This window comes from Quercus suber, unplaced genomic scaffold (assembly GCF_002906115.3).
Source record: "Quercus suber isolate HL8 unplaced genomic scaffold, Cork oak 2.0 scaffold_720, whole genome shotgun sequence".
NCBI classification, from domain to species: Eukaryota; Viridiplantae; Streptophyta; class Magnoliopsida; order Fagales; family Fagaceae; genus Quercus; species Quercus suber.
In genome coordinates, this window is record NW_027070160.1 from 61,981 (window position 1) to 69,946 (window position 7,966).

Below are 7,966 nucleotides of genomic sequence, written 5' to 3' on the forward strand. Positions count from 1 at the left end.
AACAATTGAACTAATGCATATTCTTGTTGCTTTGTTCTTTTGCTCTGGGTACATAATTGTATGAGATTTTACTTCTTTTAATTCATTCATAGAGTTCATTTGATAAGAGGAACAATATTGATGTTTAGGTGTGGGTGTGGACAGTGTGGACCGTGTGGTTGTGGTTGGTGATTGTGAAAGCAAAATTCTACTCGCCAAACTTTAAAGTTTCACAGTTGGTGTTGGATTAAAGTTACTTGAATTAGTAAAGTCTCTTCTTGTGTTGAATAATAAATATGAGATTTGAACCTTGCCTATATAAAAATTAATTGATTTCTTAGCATATTGTTAGTGTGATGTAGTTTAGATTCTTTAGAATTTTCTTTTTCATATATTAAAAAATCTATAAATATTATTATCTATATCATATCATATTATATATACTATATAATAAAAGTTGGACTTAGAAGTCGTGATTGCGCCAAGTCGGCTTCACCAAATTGTAGAAATTTTTTAGATTTTAAAAATATATATAATTTTTTTCTCCTATAATTTTTAAGTTGGTAAAATCTTAATTTGATTACAGTCCAAATTCTTCATCTAATCCATCTACAATAATTTACTAAGTTGATTACAATCCAAATTCTTTCATCTAATCCATTTAAGCCTTATTTTTTAAGTGTAGTGTATTATAATCACAATTCTTCATCTAATCCATCTAATTCTTATTTGTAGTGTAGTGTTATATTAAAAAAAAAAAAAAAAAAAAAAACAGTTTTAACAAAACATGCAACTTATATTAAAAAATAAGTGTTTAACAAAATGTGCTACCTACATTCAACAGAAACGTAAAATTTTAAAAAGAGATTAAATTTAGTTGGTTTTATTCTTTGAAAAGTAAATTTAGTTGGTTGGTGCCATACAACTACAACTTACAATTATTCTATCTAAATATTATTCAACAAAGCCTAAAATAATAGGATAGAAAGAAAAAAAAAAAAATCCAAAGCATAAAATATTAAAATGTGTAGTAAAAAAAAAAAAAAAAACCACTTTCATTGGGAGGATATACACACGGGAAGCTAATAACATTAACAACTTGATCTTTACCGTATATTAGGGAAAAATATTGTAATTAACATTAACAACTTGATTTTTATGGTTTTTTTTTTTTTTTGATAGGTTGATTTTTATGGTATTTGATTTTAAATAAACTCTTTTGTTTTTTCTTATAACAACTTCTTCACAATTTAAATTATTGTTTTAAATAGAAACAACTTCTTATCAACTTTTTTTTTTTTTGGGTGGGGTTTACCATGTTGAAATTTTGTTTGTTGGATAAATATAGGAATGATTATGGATAACAGTTTACCTATAATTGTGTCTATCTAAACATTATCAACAAAGCCTAAAATAATAGGATAGAAGAAAAATAATCCAAAGCATAAAATATTAAAATGTGTAGTTGTGTATGTAGAAGTATAGCTAATCCCATAAATTAAAAATAATAAATAATATATATATATATATATATATAACCCACTTTCATTGGGAGGATACACAACAAGAGGAATTAATAATAAAGTTGTTATCTACTTTTTTTTCAAATATATTTTGTGGGGCATCTTCAAGGCCAAGGGTTAAACCAATTGGAGCTTAGGCATTTTTTACTCTTGTCCCACATGGAAAAGAAAGCTCCTCTTCATGCATATAAGGGATGAGCCAATGAGAAAGAGTACCACTAGCTTGGTTAGTACTCTTTCTCATTGACTCATCCCTTATATGGCATGAAGAGAGGCTTTCTTTTCCATGTAGGACAAGACAAAAATTGCCTAGGCTCCAATTGGTCTAGACCCTTGGCCTTGAAGCAAAAAATGCTCCCACAAAAAAGGATACTACTAGTGGTACTCTCTTCTCATGGCTCATCCCTTATATGGCATGAAGAGGGAGACTTTCTTTTCCATGTGAGACAAGAGCAAAAATTGCCTAGGCTCCAACTTGGTCTAGCCCTTGGCTTGAAGCAAAAAATGCCCCCACATTAAAAGGATCAACCTTGGCCTTGAAGCAAAAAATGCCCCCACATATTTTGTTTTAATTTATTTATTTTTAGGATAAATATCAAATTTTTGGATTAACAAAAAAAAAAAAAAAAAAGCTAATAGCATTAACAACTTGATATTTACCGTATATTAACAACTTGATTTTATGGTATTTGATTTTAAATAAATTCCTTCTTTTTTCTTTTTCTTTTTGTGCTTATAACAACTTCTTCACAATTTAAAATTATTATTTTAAATAAAAACAACTTCTTATCAACTTTTTTTTTTTGTTTGGGTTTAAAGTTTACGCATGGTTGAAATTTTGTTTGTTGGATAAATATATAAATGATTATGAATAATAGTTTTTTTTATACTGTGATCTCATCTTTAGATTTTCAGATCACTATAAATAATAAGTCAAATTCATGATTTTTTTTCATTAAATTTGTCCAATTTCTATCATTTTTAGGGTTATTTGTTATTTGTTTTTCTCTCAAATTTAGATCCCACTTTGCTTCAAAAATAAATTCCCAATTTTGTTTTTTTGTTTTTTTTATTATTATTATTATTCATGTTATTTTTTATTATTTTTCCAAGGAGTTTCCTTGAGGTTTCAAAGCCCTTGATCAAAATTTTTTCTCAAAAAAATTTCTTGAAGTTTATATTTACATATTTTGTTTTGATAGGGTGAAATTTGGTGCTTCCTTCCTCATTTCAAAGACAAAATTCAATTCTTACACAAGTTTATCTATTTTATTTTTAATGTTTAGTAATTCAAATTGTTCATAATTCTTAACTATTACATTGAGGTTCCCACTTAAATATGCTGTCAATTATTATTATTTTTAATTATTAAATTAGGGTTTTTCATTTAAATATGCACTTGAGTTTTAATTATGCAAATTCCCTTTATATTTTTCGGACTTCTCCTTTTATATTAGTTGCAATGTTATTTACCATATTCCATTCAATTAATTTTGGACTTATATATGATTTTTTTATTTATAAAACTCAATCTTACACAATATGCATTCATTATAAACATAAAGTAAAATGTTACTTATTTAATAAAAAAATGAGAGCAAAATATTACTTTATTTTTATTATCTATTTAATTTTAATTAATATAAAAATTATTATTCTTTATTTTCATTAATTTACATATGATTCTTAATAAAGCCGTGCATCACATGGGCCTTAAAACTTGGTACTATATAATAAAAACTCAATCTTATATATGATTTTTTATTTATAAAAACTCAATCTTACACAATTGCATTCATTATATAACGTAAAGTAAAAAGTTACTTTTTTTTTTTTTTTTCTTTTATTTATATAAAAAAATAGAGCAAAAAATTACTTTATTTTTATTATCTATTTAATTTTAATTCATATAACAATTATTATTCTTTATTTTCATTAATTTACATATGATTCTTAATAAAGTCATGCATCGCACGGCCTAATACTAATACTATATAATAAAAGTCGGGATTAGAAGCTGTAGTTGTGCTAGGTGGCTTCACCATATTGCATAAATTTTTCTTGATTTTTAGATTTAAAAAGATATATAGATATATATATATATATATAATTTTTCGTCTCCTATAATTTCTAAGTTGATAAAAATCTTAATTTAGTTACAATCCAAATTTTTTATGTAATTCCTCTAATCCTTATTTTTTTACCTGTAGTGTATAAAAAAGCATCAACTTTACTAATACCTATTGAATACCTGATGCCATGCAACTACTGATAGTTACAGGAAATCTGAGAAGTTTGAACATTGGCCATCATTTCTAACGTAGAAATACAAAATTTCTAATTAAAAAAAAGGAATTACAAGTACCAACAAAATTAATTAGATAAAGCCTAAGACGCTAAAACTCATAAAATATAAAGCGAATTACAAATTTACAAGGACTAACAAAACTAATTAGATAAAGCCTAAGATAAATTTGATCGCAATTAAAATACTATCCGCATCAAATACCACTTTCAAATATTAATTTTTTAGCACCTATCAAAAAAAAAAAATTAGCTACTATATATTTGTAATATTGACTTCTTTTTCAAACGAAGTCTCTCTATCGGTAAAATTTAAAAAAAAAAAAAAAAAAAAAATCTCTTTCCCTCTCCAAGGAAGCGGTTTGACATGGAAGACATCATTACCACCACAGGCAAGTATTTTTTTTACACTTTACATGCACACTTGATCTTTCAAATATGCATACTATTAGTTTGGTTGTATATTTTATAATCGTTTACAAGATCAAAAAGAAAATCCATTATGAATTTACAACTATCAAGATCTTAGATTTAGCCAATAAAAGACATAGAAACACTATTCTTGCAAACAATCATATAAAGAAGGCGAAAATACCATTTTGGTCCCTACATTTTAGAGTTACAGTCAATTTGGTTCATACATTTTAATAACAGTCAATTTAGTTCACTGTTATTTTGAATTGACAGTCAATTTAGTTTCTACCGTTTACTCACTAATGAAAAATGACTACATGACAAATGGTGTGAATTGTTGGCACACTTGGAGCCTACGTGGCAACTAAAATAATAATAAAACTTTTTTTATTAACTTCAAACAATTCCACATCAATAATTAATTTATCAATTTTAAATATATTTTTTTTAATAATTCAAATCTGAAATACGCTGATCTTAAACTGAACCCAGAAAATCAAACTCAAATCAATTTTCACAGATCTCAATTATTCAATCCTCACTTACACACACCATCGTGTGGCTTAACCATCTACAATTTCTCTTTCCCACAATAGTACCAGTCTCTCTTTCCCATCTCCTTGTAGCTATCCACAATCCAAAATCAACCATCTATAATCCACTACCAAATAAACCCAAATCCAAAAATATTCAATCAAGTAATCAATCCAAAGGCGTGGAGAGAGAGAGAAACTAGCATATGCCCATTACCCACTAATCTTCTTCTACACAATTACACAAAGCCATAACCTCAACATTGAAATCTAAAATTATCCATTACTCTTTCTTTAAGCTGTTGGATTAGTGGAAGAAAAAGGCCCATCAAGGCCTTGGTGCTTTTGTTGAGGAACCGACTGAGTTATTTGGAGCTGTGGGTTGAGTGATTTTTCCATGGCGGTTTAGCAAAAGCTAAGTTCTTGTTTGGAGTAGTCTTTGTAGACTTGGGGAAAAATTAGCTCTCGGGAATTTCTTAGAACGTTATCATTGTAATGTGTGTAAATTTCAATAAGCATTTTCGATTATTTATATAATAAAGTCCCCCCCTTTAATTATCTTGCTCCTGCTAACTCCAGATTACTCTTTGAACAACCATCAACATTCAACTTCACCCAACCAGCCTCAAGAAAAAACCAAGTATATACCGCCTAGATTTTTTTCTAATCAAATGGGAGGGCACGGACATTTCATTTGGAGAGCCATACCCATGCTTCCTATGTAAGGGCTAGTAGGGGCTAATTTTTCAAAAATTGATTTGTCACCATCATACCCATACCTGTGCTTCCTAGCTGTAATCACAAGCACAATAATCAGCTTCCCCTTAATGCATAAGAGGGACGTCAAAAGGAGGGCAGAATACTGATTGGTTACTCCATTTCCAATGGAGTAGTGAGGGCAAATGAAGCAAACCATGCTAAGTCATCATTTGTTTCAAAATATTTTAAGTTCCAATCAACCAAGTCACCGTGGAAGAAACTAATAAGTAAAATATTGGGTACCATACTGAGCCAAACATTCCTTGCTCTAACATCACGTTTAATTGCAGAAAGAACTGTTTCCTTTTGGGTTGTATTCTGATGAAATCGTTTCTTCCCTGCCAATAGTCTACCATTCCGATGAGATCTTTTCTTAAAAGCCACAAGGAAATTTTGATGACTGCTGAGGCCAAAACAAACATTAGTAGAAGTAATAAAAAATAAAAATAATAAAACATGTCAATTAGAGAAGTAACAGAGAGCATGACTTCAGATAGGATAGAATAGAGAAAAAGAATTCATGTGATCGACCCAATCTGATCCATACCTAATCCCAAATTTTGGGACTAAGGCTTGGTTGTTGTTGTTGAGGAAGAGTTGTCATTTTTCCAAAACTTGTTCTAGCTATGATTGTTAGGTTTAATGAGAGATGAATTAGCAGAACTTTCATTAGCTAATTTGGTAGTAAACACGTCTAATTAAGAAGGCTGCCAAATAACTTTGTCACAATTACTTGCTGAGTCTAAAATGTAATGATTAAAATTTCCTTGACCAAATTTTGAGGAAGGCAAGAATAAAGTTCTGAGACTAGCCAATTGCCCCTTTGAGAGAAATCTGACACCTTTATTCATTGACCAAATTTCATCTTCTCATTTGACTTTCAATATATTTTCTCTCTTTATCCATATATACTTTTTCCCATTTGTTCCTTGCAATTCCCAACCAGAAAAACCTGCTTTTTGCCCCATATTAGAGCTAGTACACATGTGACCAAATATTTCTGCACTAAGTCACCTTCTTTTTTGGATATTTTTTAGACGTAATTACTTTTTTTTATGAATAATAAAACTATATATATCAGAAAAAAGGAGTCACCCAAGTATACAGGAAATAGGAAATATACTAGGTTGAAACAATCAGTTACGAAAATTGCGTAATCAATCAAAAATAGAAAAGAAAGAAAGATTCCTCAAGGTAGTCAAAACTTCTGCTATTTCTTTTCCTCCAAATGCACCACATTAAACAGTGTGGGGTAATCATCCAAATATGACCATTTCAATGATGACCAAATAGACCTTGCCAACAAGCTAGAAGCTCAACTACAGATTTTGGTATCGCCCAAAAAACTCCAAACAAACCAAAACTCATACTTAGAGAATAAAAATCTGCTTCTATTATGATTTATGTAAGATTAAGAGGTTTGTCCACCCAAAAACACAAAAAGAACATTCACATCAGACTGATCAATTGATTTACTCTCTGCCCAGCTATTCACCATCTTCTGTTTATTTTTTATTATTAATATTCTCAAATAAGTGTGTTCACTCTCTTCTTTAATTTTTAGTAAGCAATATCTTGTGTCAAAAAGCTCCGAGTCTTTGTTATCTGATAACTGAAAACATTGCTTGAAGATTTATAACTCTTATGTAAATACCTATGCGTAGCTAGTCTTCATTTGCTCTTTTTAATCATTTAATATTATGCTGTAAACCCTGATGCCATACCTCTGCCCATGATGAACAATGTACTTGAGATATTTAGATCAAGTAGGGAAGAGTTGTGCAATTTTGGTTGGAATATATGACTTCAAGTAGGGAAGAGTAGCAACTCAAAAAGCTACTTTATCCATTTTAATACCTCACTTTACAATACACTCAACATCAAAGGTTTTATTTTTTTACCACTTCATTTAAATATTCTTTCTTTATTTTTCCTTTATGTCTGTCTCTCTTCCTCTCCATGTCTCTCTCTTCTTTGAAGCAAGAAAAACCAACAATCCCACTCATTTTCCTTCTAAACCCAGAAAACTCACAGCTACCACCAGCCACCACCACCACCACCACCACCACTAGCAAACCCAAAAACACCACCACTGCCACCCACAACCCCAACAAATCAGAACCCTCGGCCAAAACCAAATAACAAACCCACAACCCCCACATCACAACCACCAATCCAACTCAACCACAGCTCTGCTGAACCGGCCATAGCCACCAAACATTGCACAAACCAGAAAAACCCATTAAACGGATACCCTCCACCAGCCACCACCTCCACAAACTGAAACCCACCCACCATTCACCACCATAAACCAAAACCCACCCACCCACCAGCCTCCACACAGACTGAAACTCACTCATTTGCCACCACTGCAAACCCCAGCTCAAAATTAACCCAGCAAAAGACAACCTAATCACCACCGTGACCACAACCCAACCACCGCCGCCATTGTGC